General features: G+C 37.2%; 1 protein-coding gene across 3 annotated transcripts in view; it reads right to left on the bottom strand.

The window, feature by feature from the left end:
- The window catches only part of tnr (tenascin R (restrictin, janusin)), a 154,113-nt gene that overhangs the window by 96,584 nt on the left and 41,709 nt on the right, over window positions 1-15,820 (bottom strand). For all 3 annotated transcript variants that reach the window (XM_017422513.3, XM_017422515.3, XM_017422514.3), the window contains exon 2: window positions 7,264-7,316. The gene's annotated coding sequence lies outside the window, so the exon portion shown is untranslated. The remainder of the gene's footprint in view (window positions 1-7,263; window positions 7,317-15,820) is intronic.

The following is a 15,820-nucleotide window of genomic DNA, read 5'->3' as shown; positions in this document are numbered from 1 at the left end:
ACAATTTCAGGGTGTTTAATATAAAGTATGTTTGGCTTCTTCTAACATTTTTAATATCAGTTGTGTATTTATGTGTAACCTCCAGAGGCATTACAGAAACTGGGAGGGGGGACTTTATACCAACCAAAAGTTAACATAAATAAATTCATGGGTGATGTCAGTATTGATTAAAACTAATGTTGGACAACTGCAAAGTGCAAAAATCCTCAGGAGAATTGCATATTTATATATTACAGCTAAAAACATTTCCTTTAACAAGAAACTGAAGGAACAAACCTTGCAGCTCAATATGCACTTGTCAAATCAGAGGATCGATATTGATCTACTGGCCATCTGATAATTGTGAAAATACTGCACTGATCCCCATGTCGGGTTTTATATCTGTCCAGCTGACTAGAGAGTCAACTCTATGAATAACAACCAATAATATATTGTATCTAAAGGGTACTCTCCCAGTATTTTATAAAATGTATTGAACTGAAAATCCCAATGGGAAAATTATTTCTCTATTACACTGTCAAGATAAAAAGTGGAAAGAAGAACTAAAAGCAGGTAGATTGTAATATAGATTACACTGATCCGTATAAATAAAATGTGACTATTGCAGATTACAGCAAAAACATTTTTTTTTTCTTAAAATCATAATTTGATTATTTACAGCATAAGATTTGTAGGTAAGCTGAAAATGAACACGAGCCATATTCTAGTTTTTAAACAGAGGATGGACATCACCGTTTCATAACGATCCAGTGATCTTCAAAATGGTGTTCTGAAGCTCACTAGAACCAGAAAAAGGACAGGTAGTAGATGCAGAAAAAGAAAAGTTGTTTTCAGTGAGAGTCTACTGGTGTTTTGAAGCCAGTACTAGGGCAACTGTCAATGATGTTTCATATTAAACCACATCTTAACTAAGTTTCACATGCCACGATTATTTTTTTTTATATAGACTATGATGCATAAAAAGCACAAGACTTCTGCAGCAGACTTCTGTGAGCTGGGCATGATTTGCTCCAGCTAACTGAAACACATTGGGTGAAACAAGAAAAAGGTCATAGTTTCAATTAACTGTGAAACGTGTGTTGTAAACTTGTATTTCAGGTTCCATTTCATCTTACGTGGTTAGTCGTAGCATCATTGTATGACCAGCCGTTTAATATGAAGGAAGTCTGTTTAATGGCTGCCAAAACATCTCTGAACATTCTGAGCATGAATTAAGAACATATAGTGGTGTCCCAGATTGTCTGGTACTGGGATGCTAGTTATAAATCCTTTGAGTCCTGCAGCTAGTGGAGTGGTATCTCTGTGGATTGGGCTCACTTCATATAGATGCCATCAGATCCCATGAGATTGGAATCTGGGGAGCTTGGAGGCCAAGTAAACACCCTAGATTCTGTGTTGGATTGTCTAAGCCACTCCTAAATAACAAAAAATAAGTGTGTCAGAATCTCAGTTTTTGTGGTAGTTGTGTTCATTTTTAGATTTTATTCCTTTGTGATCGTGTTTAGTTTCTTATGTGTCACTTTTCTGTTTCCCCAGTGTCTGGTTTTCAGTTTCCACTCTCAGATCCTGCCTCATCCACTCAGCTGTTTCCCCTTGTAATCAGTCCAGGTGTTCCCTGTTTGTAATCTTCTTGTGCCACATATATTCTCCGTTCTTACGGCAGTCCTGTTTGCCTTGTCATGTTTCCAAGCTCCTTGTGGTTTTCTGTGGTTGTTTTGGTTGCTGCTACATCAGCCTTTTTGTTTAATAAACTTAGTTCTCATTCAAGACTTCCAGAGTTCACCTGCATTCTGGGTTCAACTACCAACCTGACAAAGTGAAACAACAGCTGAGATTTATAGCAGGGTTTAGAGTGACAATGTCAGAATGTCATCAGGACAGAGTATATGTAACTGAATCATATCAAAGAAGATTATTAGGTAAAGGGCTTAAACTATTAAAAGCTAAAGTAGAAGACAACAGGAAATGGGAACCAATAACTAGGCCTCATGGAAAGACACCTATAGCTAAATACCTACAATGACGAAGGCAGATACTGAAGAGCTAAATGAATGGCAAGAACAAAGTCTGAGACATTATATACTCTGTCACTAATCATATAACTTGCTGGTTTAGTAGCTTGGCCGAAGTGAAAGAAAAGAGGACAAGAACATGTCTCACAATGCATGGAAGGTTTTACCCAACTTCTACTACCCTGAGACTGTAGATAAAGTCAAAATTGAACAAAAAAGAAACCCAAAGCTGTTGGAGAATGAAATAATTCAGATCCTGTGGGACTTCCAGATCCAGATGATTTTGGGTTGGTCAGCCAACCAGATACTGCGGATGACAAACTCTAGAAGAAGGCAGCAGATGTAGTGATCCCAAGAGAAAGCAACTCAATACAAAAGAGAGCATGAAAAATAAAGGTCGAAACGTGGAAGTTAAAAAAAATGGCAGTGGTGATTGGAGTGTTTGGGGCTGAGACCCTCAAACTGAGTGAGAGCAGCTCCAGCATATTCTAAGACTAACGCAGGCGATCTCTGTCCAGAAAAGCAGACAGAGTCGGGGGAATGGATAAAATACTGTATAGATCCCTTAAGCTCCCTGGTCTCTGGCAGAGGACATGAGTGTGAAGGTGACCGCTCAAAGTCTGCTAAGTCTCCTTGGTGAACTTCTGTGAGTGAAACACTTTAACTCAGACAGCTAAAAAAAAAAAAAAAAACTCAGACAGCTGTGATGTTCATTGCAATAAAATTCAGTGAAGATCTACCAGACACCATAGAAGGCTGAAAGTCTAGATAAATTTTATTAATCAGTGTTTGAATGTTATTTCAGCTAAAACATATTGTACCTCATCTTTCAACAGTTCGGTCTAGTGACAGCATTATTCTCACCTGTACAGTCGATCCAGCCACTGTTGTTGTTGCCACAACGGAAGATCATTCCCATTAATCACAGTCTGCCTTTGTACAATGCAGAACACTGGGGGGCGGAAAAACTCAACTACACCCTCTCAGTAATCAGGATGGAGATGCAGGTACACAACACAGAAAAAGAGTAAACTAACAGAAAATTACAGATGGTCGTGTCTCTCATTACTGAAGCAAATCACATTAGATACACCCTGGAAGCCTGAAATAGCTGCTGCACCGTGTGGTCCCCTCTCTGCTGCAATAAAACTTTATAGCCATTTATATTCATCTTCCTCTGTGGTGTTGCCGTTTCCTTTTTGGTGCATATTTCTCTTACAAACTTTCTCCATGCCCCTTATTCAATCTCATTCAGTTTGCCTTTCAGTTATTCTTTTTCTTTTTGTCTTTCAGAGTCTGCTTGCCTTTGTGTCACTTTCCCTCTGCTGACCAGACAGATTCCATGTATTCAAATGGAAGTTAAGGACAGCGTGTTGCATTATTCAAACTCTTCAAAGACACAGCAGCTGGGAACAATGACAGACAAAATCCCATTAAAACAGGACATTTTCTCAGCCAACAAACCCTAAGACCATGGTAAAAGATGAAGGATGCTGCAATAAATGTGAGAGGAGTGAACACACAAACCTTACAACAAAGTTAGACAAATTGCCATTTTTTTGTGATATAATTCTGGAACTTCCCTAACAAACATTAAATTGAGTCTCAGTACAAAGGGTTTTGTATTTCCAGTGACGAAGATTGACACCTGAGAGTGTTTCATGCCCACTACACAGTTAGTGCCAAAATGTTTTGTGGGATCAGAAGGTAAAACTGAGAGACCAGTTAGCTTCCAGCCTGCTAGGAGTCTCAGCGGAAAAAAACTCATATTACAAATTTTATGTGGAGAATTTAGAAAATAGAACCAAAATCTGGACTGTTTGAGACTGCCTTTGAACATACAAATGGCTGTTATGAAGTCCTCACATAAATAAAACATTTTCACTGTTTCAAGAGTGAAGCACACTGAGAAAATGTATATTTAGAGATGGCAATTTTGTAAACAGTATAAAAAAACAAAATGAAACTGAGATTCTACAGGTTATTTCAAAATGTAAGGTAATTTTGAGTTCTTCTGAACATAAAATCCATCTTTCAAACTGAGATTAACAAAATCAGTTATTTTTTCTAATGCTGACTTTGCATTATCACCTGACATATCATCTTTGAACAATTTGCATAAAATTAATGCATAATTAATGTTGCGACTGAGCTGTCACATCATCAACAACATTTTAATACAAGAAATACTGGGGAAAAAAACGAGATGATTAATTGTGGCACTCTTTCTGACCTTCTGACTTAGTGATCTGTTTAGACCATAGGGAGGAAATTCATGTGATTTCATCCAATAAGAACAAACACTTTGCCAATAGCCTTTGGCTATCTTGATGTGCAAGTAAGCACACTGTTTCCCCTGGCCAAATCAATGCTTCTCGATTAGGCTGCCTGTGCCAAAAAAAAGGGATTCAGCAACTTTCCTCTTTGTCAGCTATTTCACCTCATGTTCATTTAAAACATCCACATAAATATACATACAGTTACATGATGTGTGCAGACAGACAGATACACAACTCAAAGTGAAAAGACAAATTATGGTCACAGACAGGCAAGCAGACATCATTCACCTCGTGGTATTTAGCACGAACGTCAGATAGTGCAGAGTCCCACTTAAAAATCGATGGGCCTTTGCAACAATCAATGGCTGGGTTCCTATGAGAAGCAATTAGAAAGGCAAACATGCAATGCAGCCTGCCTCCTATTCACCATTCTAGAGTTAAAACACACACGTGTGCCATTTGTACATCAGCAATAAGGGTATGAAAATTGTATCTATATGTATTTTTCCTACATTTAAAAGAAAAAACAAGTATAAATTAAAGAAAGACAATGAATTTTTTTGTAACAAAATGTTTTGTTTTTTGATTGCTGATGTGCACAATTATCTCTTGTGGAAGCAGAGGCTGCGACATTCATAGAGAGAGAGCAAAATTTAAATTTAGTCCAGCTTTTAATCCCTCCTGAATTGCAACTCAATCCATTTTTATTAGAAAGTCAGTGACTGGAGACAGGGAGATTTACAATTTTTCTTTTCAGAGATGCTTAAACCCAAAGGAATAAATTTTCTATAAATCAAAGGTTCATAAACAGACTGTAAAACTTAGTCTGAATAGTAACTATACGTTCGAGTACATTTAACTCTGATGGATTTGAGAAATGATAGAATAGACACTAATGTCTGAATTAAGGGCTCATTATTTTCGCCAAGGAGTTTATGTTTTCGATAGTGTTGGTTGGTTTGATTGTTTGCTTGCCATATTACTTAAAATTAATGAACAGATTTTGATGACATTTTCAGAAAATGTTGGGGTTGTCACAAGAAACAATTTATTACATTTTGGCTATCATCCAGATCATGAAAAAAGCTTCTGATAATATCTCTCTGGACAAAATATTCAGATCCAGATTACGATCATTATGGATTTGGCCGAAGTTTTTGCTCTCCGAGTGCTTCTAGTTTATTAGTTTTGTGTTGTTGTTTTTTTCCTTTCCATTTTTTTTATTTTGTTTTCACCCTCAAGTCTCAACAAATAGTGAGAATTTATGTAAATGACTGAGGCAACACTCATCATAGAAAGTCTTTGGTTCTTGTTTAAATTTGTTGTGTGAAATGTACAACTATTCCATTACAAAAAAACGCTTTAATTTTGTCCGTTTTAACTATCTTGAGTTTATTTCTTTGTAAAAGTGAATATTGCTGAGTGCCCCCTAAAGCTGTTTTTCCTGAGTACCGCTGTCTTTCATTATTTCCTTGTAAGAGGGCAAACAGGCCTTTCTTGTAGAGCTCTCAGCTTTTTTTTTTATGCGGCTGCAAGAGCAATTTCATTTTTAAATCTAAAGAGTTCTCAGAAAGACCCTGGTTTCATCACTGTCTCTAGTTTGCAGACAGCCACTCGTAAACCATAGAGTTGTCACCGTGGTAACCAAGAAAATGGAAGCAAAGCGTGTTCTGGCCCATCCTAAACTGTATGGTGTATCAAAAGAAAAATATTACAATGAACACTGAAATCTTGAACAAAGATCATCCAGGCTTATGAACTTTGATTCAAATCCATATTTTAAGCTCCCTCTTAGTATTGCAGTTAACTTGCTAATATGTGTTGGATAATTTTCCCCCCATTACCTAGATATATGGAACTGTTTTTATCAATCACAAGAACTAGAGATACATTTTTGAAAAACTGCTTAAAGAAGCATGTGATAAAGAAACAGAGTTGAAAGACAAAGAGAAAACCAAACAAACACCATTTGTGGAGACCACGTATAGATCCAATGCTTCAATTAGGTATACTGCAGCAGAAGTTGAAAGTTAATGTATTACCTCACCAGACTCAGCTACACAGTTAATCTAATGCAAAAAGAGTCATGGTGTCTCTAAATCAGAGAGATTTATAGCACACAGAGATTCTAACAGCTTCCTAAGTGTGTCCTCCAGAGCCAGTGTTGCTGAAGGTGGTATACAGGGACTTAAACTGGAAGCAAATGGACTTGGCTCATCTGAAAAAGCAAAAATGCAACAAGAGTAACAAAGCTTTAAACAGAAATCCCAAGCTGAATGAGGGTATGCCGCAGCCTCTAGCAAAAATGATGATATGTGCATTGAAAAGCAAATAGAACCATTTTTTTTTTCTTATTATTTGTTTCAGGTGTCGTGTAGTTGTTTTTCATTTGTAAATACATTTTTGCACTTCTCACTTGTCAAAAAAGAGCAGGGAAGGGAAAATTTATTGAGGGGTAAAGGAAAATTTATGCAAGATAGCATAAAAACAAAAGTTAGAACAAAAGAAAATTACAGAATAACAAAGAATCCTTATAAATTCCTTAACTTGATGCTGTAATATACACAACTTTGTAGCTCTCATACTGATTTTTACTATCACACAACATACTTACACTGCACTATGTGCAAATGGCTTGACATAAATAAAGCCTGGGACCATTCTAACTAATAAATAAATAAATAAAAACAGAAACGTGTAAGCAGGCTAAAAGGTTATTTTCACTCATCACTTTTTTTAGCTCAGACCTCCTGTTTCATTTATTTATTTATTTTTTAAACTCATTTATTAAATTTTCAAAAACTTTTATTATTCTTTTGAAAAGTTACTGTATGTCTGTAATAATTTAATACCTAAACTTGATTAGAAAAATAATTAACAAAATACTTGATCAATAAACAATTAGTAACTGCTGCACTAAAACACAGACACACAACATACGATGTTAACATGCATCTAAAGGTGCAACTCACCGTGAGAGTACAAGCTGGAGTTGATCCTTGAGGTGCTGGTCCTCACGTTTCTGCTGTGAAGATACAAAAAGGAATTTGCAAATTACTCAAACATGCTTAATTTTATAATCAATTTGACTCAACAAGTGCACCAATAATCAGATCTCACCAAATTCTTAGGAATAACACCAAACCAAGAACAAAAATACAGCTATAAGTATTAAAAGAAGATTAATATTTTGACACTGTGACTGGTACTGAGCGATTTCAAGTGAAGCCAACTGCTGCTAATTCAGTACTCCTGCATGTATTGAATTAATACTGTTTGTAAACAATTGTGAGAACACGCTGCAGAAGCTTGTATAGGAAGTCATTAGCATTTATAAAAGATATGAAGGACACTTGTCTGAACCAGCCCTTGATGCAGGCTCTTGACACAAGCAGCAGATGAAGGTTTTGTTTGTGTGCATGCATGTGATAAAGTGTTGCATGATTTAACCTGCCCTGTTGTTTTAAAGCACTCCTCTCATTGGCTCTTGTCACAGTGCTAATTATCTTGTATTACTGTTCCAACACTCAGACTTACAATGAGGTCTTAGCTGAGCTGAAGAGGTTATTAAATAAAGGTCTAAGGTGCGCCTTTGTGCTGTCTGTAGGCATGTGCATGAAAACACACTCAGGGCACAGCTTTTGCTGTTATCAACCCTCCTGAGAGGTTTCAGCTGTACTGAACTTGGGGTCATTTTGCAGTTTCATGCAAAAGTACAGTGAAGTGACTTTACATATACAAATATACATGCTATAGGAGAGCTGAATGTATGTAACATATATGAATGCTTTTGCAAGAACAAACATAATCTGCATTCAGGTCAGCAAGAAGGAATGTATTGTAGCTCAAAAGCTTGCCAACATTTAGAGGTTTTGAAAACAATAAATGCAGATATTTTAATTATAGGCTTTCAATACTGAATTTTCTAACACTGTAGTCTCATCAAAAGGGAGTAGGCAACCGTGTCCACTGACGACTTAAACAATGACAACTGAAACAAACTAAACATGAAAAGGCAGGGTTTGATTATTTTAGAAAACTATACAATTCTTGTTGTGCTACGGTGTTTCTGTAAGTGACACTTTTTACATTTTTGGAACTGACAGAGGCAGCTGTTTTGCTCGAATGAAATTGAGAACAAAAGCAAGCATTCCTAGCTAACACAATCAGTGGGACGAAACCGCACAACTCATCAAACAGAAAAAGCAAAGATGACGATATGTGAAGATTATTTATTTTGCAATAACAGCTATGATTAGAAAATGCTTCCTCTGTATGTGTGGCCAGGCACCTGCATATGTGTAGATTCATCAGTCTAAGAGCCATCAGCTGTTGAGTGATATTCATAAATGGTTTATTGCCAAGCAGAGCATCAGGGAGGGAAAGACAAATACTGGAATTTACAGATGGCGATTATGAATTATAAAATCCTTTTTTGACTGAGTGTTTGTCTGAGAGGGAGTATCTGGCAGTGCTTCTAATCTGGTAGAAGTGTTTGCGCTAACTTGTGTTATTCATGCTAAGTGAATCTAAACAGGACAAGACGAGATACTTCACACAGAATATTTTGTTCAATGTTCACTGGCACAACTCTGATGCTCATATGCACATTAAATGGGCTTTTGACAGACATAGGTAAATGTAAGCATAGTTATGCAACAAATTTTGAAGCAATGCATGTTTGACTATTTTCTGTCAGAACCAGCATCAACTTTATTAGAAGTCTGAGCTACAGTAATTATTCTACTTGACTGAACTTTGCAGGCCAGCCGTTGCTCCCACTTGCATCATTAAGCCTTAGACTTCTGTGACCTTGTCACTGATTTGTCACTTTTCAGTTTGTTGGACCAGTTTTGATGGGTTCTGATCAATGCAGACCTGGAACTTCCCCCAAGAGCTATTTTAAGTTCAACTATTTTGCCATCCTAATTTAGTCCTTGTCAAAGTTGCACACATCTGTCTGAGTTCTTGTGTTTTTTTGAATTTGAACACATCATCTTTAACAGGAAATAATTACCTGCTACCCAATAAATTCCATCTATTGCCCGTTTTACCATAAATAGACAATTAATGTCTTTAAATTTCCATGTAAGCGGTCATAATGTTATTGTACCATAATAATAATGTTAGCATATTTCATTTTTTTAAGAATAGGTTGGATGAGAAGAAAAGGCAAGGACAGAATATTGATTAGGGGAGTAGTGGTTATGCTTAAGCTTAGAATAATTATCAAGGAAATGAATGTAAGTCAATGTAAGATTTCCCCAAGTGATGGATAAAAAATCTTTATGAATGTGCTTTTCCTTTCCCCTCCTCATTAATTCCTGGGGGCATCTGATGGCTTTGGGGGAGTGACTGACAGAACAAGAAAATGAGATGGGGAGGAAGAGTGTGGGAGGTGAGACAAAGAAAAAAAAATCACACATGGAAAGAAGACAAGATGAGACGTTGATGTTTAACACCAATGCAGTTCTTGAAAATGGAAAAACAGTGACATGTCTGCAGCTGGAACCAAAAGATGCCCCCCCTCCCTCCTTCACTGCTCATCAGCATTCAAATCTGTCACTGGAAGAAGACAGCAGATCCTTTGGGTGTCACACTTTGTACATATACAGTGCTGCGGCTCTGATAGCTGCCGAAGTCGCTATAAAGCACTGTTGTTTGGCTTTTGATCTTTCATTGATATCCTTGTCAGTACAGTACACGCTAAAGACATACCTCAAAAACTTGACAGCCACACAAATCATGTCACAGTCGCAAATATCTATTGTTTAATACATTTCAACAAGTTTAGTAATTATTTCATTTAATTTCATTGAAATTTATTAGTTTGCACATAATCATTTATAATCTATGACAATTAGGTAATGACCAGACTTTGCCAAAATGTCACAGAAGCTGAAAGTATTGCACTTTGTATAAATTGTCAACAAACTTTTAGTTGGCTTTTTGTCCTCATTACAAAATAGCTGCTGAGTACCCACCTTCATTCACCCACCTGCCCCTCAGCAGGCTCTTATCCAGCCTGTCCGAGTACATCTTACAACCACCCCTTTGTTTCCCACTGTCCCTACTCTAGCTTTAAACCCAGTTTGCCAAGTAAATCTCACGGTTCAATTAAAACAGCTTCTTTTGTAACATTTTCAAACTTTGCTTCCTCTTGTCCCTGATGATATAATGATGCCAGGAACCTCCCTCTGTAGAGCTGATTCAACAGGGACGCTCCTCTGGAATGGTGAAGCTGTGTCACACTATAATGAGTTGGAAAGAAAGAAGCCACATCTCTTCTGATTTCTGCATAATAAGGGAAGTGTGAAGGTCATGAGTAGACGTTCAGATGATGCACACATATTTATTTACAACGTGCCAGGCGGGGAAAAAAAACAGCATTGTGTATCTTGTCATCATTAGAATGAGCATCAAATTGTGTTTAATGACAAATAACAATGTTTTTGTCTTCCAAGGTCAGTCTCTCTCTCTTGAGGAAAATAACGATTTGTGAAGCCAACTCAATGATGCTCATTCAAGCCATTTTCTTCCAATATTGTTCAGGGACTAACTTCGGTACCATTGATTAACTGATTTATAACTCACATCTGCAAGGCTTACAGTGAATAGAAAGCCTCTCAGTGAAGGAGAAAATGGGGGAAAAGAGAAGACAAAAAAGGAGAGATAGACCTTTTTAAGTCTAACAATTTTAAAGAACATCATTTTGAAAAAGGTTAAAAATTATTGTAAAAAGCTATATTGTAGTAATATTTAGTTTGTTCTGAAGTTGGATTTGCAGATGGGTGTACAAAACAATAGCACAGTGTATTTATTCCAAGACAATTTGTCAGCAACAGGAGTGGCTGCAATAAGTAACACTTTAAAGTAGACAAATTTCTGAGAGACTACCAACTTAAATATTTTGGAAAAGCAAAACCCTGTCATTCTGTTTTCAACCCTCTAAATTTGAAAATATATATATTTTTAGAGAATTATTCAGATTTACATTATGACTCAGAATAAAAAATAAAATAAAAATGAACAGTATTATTTTATTGTTTCCTCCTAAATATAATTCTACATTGTGCTGCATTTTCTTTAGCAGAGAAGTCGGTACGGTAAATGCAGCATGCAATGTCTCACTTTGCCCCATAAAATAAGATATAAGAAAGCATTGGTAATCTAATCCTGTTGTATTTTAACTAAAACATATTAGGAAACTGAGTTAACTTAATAAAAAAAGTACGTCTCATTTAAATGATCATCAAAATTTGAATTCTCAAAAGGTTCTAAAATAATTTTGAAGCAATTGATGCTCACAGAGAGCATCTCTGTGCGTTTTCTATAAAGGACCCAAAAACCGCCTCTGTCATATGTACCAAAGAAGCAGTGAACAAGTACTGATTGCATGTCTCCATTTACAATCCTCCTTTCTTTCTTCATTTCTTTGTCTAAACTTAGCTCTTTTCTCTGCCTTGGTGTTCTTCAGTCTCTTCTGTTTTTTATTCCCTTTTATAAATTAGGCACCAGATTCATTATCAGCACTGTGCTTCCCCCTCCTCCTTTCTCTCAATCTTTTCTCTTCATTCCCTACTTGTCTTATTCAAAGAGGCTGTCTGTCTTCTGACCAGCGGGTGAAATGCTTGCACTGGTCTGCGCCTGGCCCTTATTACTAAAAGATGACAAGGAGAACTAGTGTCAACTAGCCTTAAAAGCAGCCTTTATGACGCCCGCCTTGGTGTGCTTTCAGACAAGTCAGGCCACCAAACACAGGACTGTTAGTTTAATCGATGACATAATTTACTCATTGGGCAGCTGTGGGTAAGGAGGAAGTGCTGTTGTCTGCTGATTTGAAAGGCTGGAGGTTTGATTTGTACTCCCCCACTCTGCATGTCCTCGGGCAAGACACTGAACCCCACAGTGTCCCGATCTGTTGATCAATGTGTGTTTGCAAAAAAAAAAAGTGTAATTGACTGTATATACTAAGAAGCAAGAATGTGTGTGAGAATGATGAATGTGGCTTTTAGTGTAAAGGCAGTCTGACTGGTCAATGAGTCTAGAAAGGTGCTATATAAACACAGTCCATTTTACTTGTACTTCCACTTGTCTTTTCTGCACTTGATGGGGTGAAATAGTTTCAGCATGCAAAGCCAAACTTATGACCCTTGTGTTCCTGTAGGCTTTCAGTTCAGTTTTAAAGGGGTTAAAAAGAAGAATGTGGGTAGGGGTGTTAATAAAAAGACAAAGAGGATTAAAACGCCATTCGGTACCATTTAGGGTAGAAGTACATTGTACATTTATTCACAAGCTGCTATTTAAGACCTCAACAAAAGACTTATAGCAACCTTTAAATTGCAGGTCATGGTAAAAAAAAAAGGCTTTTATATTTTCTCTTTCTTTCTAATGTATTCACTAATTCCTCTTTTTGTGGGAAAGGTAGTGGGGGTCACACCGGTCATTCAGCTGCTGAACAAGCCATTACTTCGGCAATCACACTTATGTCGTCAGCTACTGCGCCAACCCAAGAAGCTGACAGGATTAAATATTCCAGGATCAAACCAAGAGGGGAACACAGAAAAGACCGCCATCTTTTAGAAAAACCAGATCACAACTTCGGCACGACAGACAGCAGCTCCGCTTGACTAGCCGAGAAGCAGAACATGCGCCAACAGCAAAATGTGCCTCTTTAACCTTTGTCCACTTGCAGGTTATAAATATTCATAACAGGTGGGCTGGCAGATATGTCATCTTAGCAAGCAGGCAGCGTAGGCACAGACTGAAAGTTCATTAATATCAAACATGGCTGTGGAAAAATATAAAATATTCATCTAATAGTTCAGAAAGCGAGGTCCAAAGATGTGCTGTTTTGTTTTCCAGGCTATGAATGAGTCAGTGGATATTTCTAGTGTTTGTAATAGATGGTAATAGATGTGAAACTATCGTAAAGCCTTTGCTCTTTTTCTTTTACTGTTACTGGTTTTGACAGTTGGAAAAACTTGTCAGCTAGAGGCGTAATGCTTTCTGAAGCCAGTTTCTGATTTCACTGAGATCTCACAGAGCACGTTAATCTATTTACATTCAGTGACACACAGGTCACACTGACAGACGAGAGTAGTTTCAAATCACTTCTATCTTCAAGACACTTGGACATATAGAGCTTCCGAGGAAAAGCTTTTAGGAGTTTGGAAAGCTACTTTGTACAATCAACAGCCAATCAGAATGAAAGAAAGGAGGTCACATTTAGACTAATGCATCTTTGATTGTATTTGTTATCTTTTAAACTGGCTGTCTGTCATGACAGAATGAGATCAGCTATTTTGAAAAAATAAATAAAAATAACAGCTATATGGAGCTTTAAGAAGCAACAGCAGGAAGAAAGGCAGACCTGCCAACCCATTAAACTGTCAGACTGACCTTCACTTACCCTCAGTATTGATGCTCCAATCATATGGAGAATATGAATAAACACCTCCAGGGAATCTTTTTTTTTTTAAATGAGGCATAATTCTTGGATATGTCTAAGGGGAAGAGAATAAATCGTGTTGTGACTTTGTGGCATCACTCAGAGAGCTGGGGAAGATGAGCTTCTATACTTTCTTCATTTCCTCCAACTGCAGACAATAAATAGTGATTAAAAGGTCCACTACACGATTTAAACAAATGTTTATGGGGGCAGATCTTCTGACTGTATTGTCTATAATTAACTTATTCTGTTTGTTAACAAATGCAAGTGATAATAAACCATTTAACATTTCATGTATTCACTTTTTATTTCACCCTAGTTTCACACTAAAGCCTGTAAAACTCACACCAGTCTGCGACAACATCAGTGTCACATTTTAAATCAACAAGGTGTACAAATTGTGCTGTTCCTCAGTCTAACCCCAGATGTGTTTGCTTGTTTAGCTAATCAGTTATGTCTGAGTTACAACCTTAAATGATCTAACACAAACTATGATCATTTTTAAAAAATACACCAAGTGCTTCTGTTATCTAAAACCATGAAAACAAAGGATACATTTTCAAAATATAAAAGTTCTTTTTTGTTTATTTTTTACAAAATAAAAACAGTCATACATGTTTAATACTTTACTGATGCTTTTGATCTTTTTTTCTGTTCCTTGTTCCTCAAATTTATGTTGATTACTTGTTTAAAAGTTTCCAGTGAATAAAACTGAATATATCATGTTTAATATGAAATACTTCTGTAAAACCAAACAATTTATAAAGTACTGTATATACCTTTCATGGTTGCACAGTGGTTAACACTGTTGCCTTTCAGCAAACAAAGGTTGCAGGTTCAACTACCACTCAGGTTTCTTTGCATGTGTAGGTTTTTCCAGGTACTCCAGTTTCCTCCCACAGATCCATTAACATGCATGTCTCTAAACTGTCACTAGGTGTGTGAATGATTGTTGGTCTCATTCTTTTCTTGATCATTTGTGTCCTTGTGATGGACTGGCAACCTGTCAAGAGTGTACCCCGCCTTTCACCCAATGACCGCTGGAGAAAGGCACCAGCTCTGCATGACCCTGAACAGGAACAGGCAAATAAAATGGATGAATATATCTTTATTTGCTTTGTAATGTCAAGCAATATCAACCCTTATTTCTTATCCAAACTGAACCAAGAGCTGCCTCTATGGAGTTATTTCTTAAGATGGAAAGATAACTTTTATTTCTCTTCTTTCTTGTAGAATAATGAAGACAAAAGCTCCACAATGGACGGGTGGTTAACAATGTTGCCCCAGAGCAAAATGGTTCAAACATCAATTGGAGTCTTTCTGTGAGCAGTTTGCTTGTTTTTCCCATCTATACATTTTTCTTCCCAAGAAATCCAAGCGTTTGCAGTCCAAAAATATGCATGTGAAGGTAAATTTGCAATTCTAAATAACCTAAGCACTGAGTGTGGGTGTGGATGAGCTGTTTGTTTCTGTGTTGGCGTTGTGATGAACTGTCCGGGGTGTACCACGCTTTTCACTTGTTGACTGCTCTGATAGGCTCAAGCTCCACCCGCGACCCTGAACAACATGCACTATATTGCCAAAAGTATTTGCTCATCTCCCTTCACATGCATATGAACTTGAGTGACATTGCATTTTTAATCCACAGGGTTTAATATGATGTTGGCCCACCCTTTGCAGCTATAGCAGCTTAAACACTTCTGGGAAGGCTTTCCATGGGTTTAGGAGTGCATTTATAGGAGTTTTTTAACATTCTTTCAGAAGAGTATTTGTGAGGTTAGATGATGTAAGACGAGAAGGCTTGGCTCACAGTCTCTATTCTAATTCGTCCCAAAGGTGTTTTATTGGGTTGAGGTCAGGACTCTGTGCAAGCCAGTCAAGTTCTCCAACACCAGACTCGCTCATCCATATCTTTATGGACCTTGCTTTGTGCACTGGTGTGCAGTTCTGTTCGAACAGAAAGGGGCCACAAACTGTTCACAAAAAGTTGGGAGCATGTAGCTGCTTGGCCATGGAAACCCATTCCACAAAGCTCCCTACACTCTGTTCTTGTGCTGATCTGAAGGCCACATGAAGTT

Source organism: Kryptolebias marmoratus, linkage group LG20, assembly GCF_001649575.2.
Source record: "Kryptolebias marmoratus isolate JLee-2015 linkage group LG20, ASM164957v2, whole genome shotgun sequence".
Classification (NCBI taxonomy): Eukaryota; Metazoa; Chordata; class Actinopteri; order Cyprinodontiformes; family Rivulidae; genus Kryptolebias; species Kryptolebias marmoratus.
Note: the sequence above shows the minus strand (reverse complement) of the source record. Positions and strands in the feature narration are given on the sequence as shown.